Below are 376 nucleotides of genomic sequence, written 5' to 3' on the forward strand. Positions count from 1 at the left end.
ATTTTCCACTTTCATCGGTATCAATGTATGTGCTAGATCCCATATGAGTAGCCATTGACATGGAGTCATCCAATCAAATCCTTTCAGCCAATCCGTGCAATACGTGGATTGACTTACAAAAATGCTATTATCAAGTTGTTTGATTTGTAGTCCAAGGAAGTAATTCAACTTTCCCATTATGGACATTTCAAATTCTCCTTGCATCATTTTACCAAAGTGACTACACAAACTTTCATTAGTAGAACCAAAAATAATATCATCTACATAAATTTGAACTAGTAAAGTATGATGATGTATTTTCTTTATAAATAGAGTAGTGTCGACCTTCCCTTTTGTGAAACCTTTTTCTGTTAGAAAGTTCGTTAGACGATCATAC

At 33.5% G+C, this 376-nt stretch overlaps 1 long non-coding RNA gene across 1 annotated transcript in view; it reads right to left on the minus strand.

Moving 5' to 3' along the window:
• The window catches only part of LOC109347244, a 5,700-nt gene that overhangs the window by 5,059 nt on the left and 265 nt on the right, over nt 1-376 (minus strand). The window lies entirely within an intron of this gene.

This window comes from Lupinus angustifolius, chromosome LG05, assembly GCF_001865875.1.
Source record: "Lupinus angustifolius cultivar Tanjil chromosome LG05, LupAngTanjil_v1.0, whole genome shotgun sequence".
Taxonomy (NCBI): Eukaryota; Viridiplantae; Streptophyta; class Magnoliopsida; order Fabales; family Fabaceae; genus Lupinus; species Lupinus angustifolius.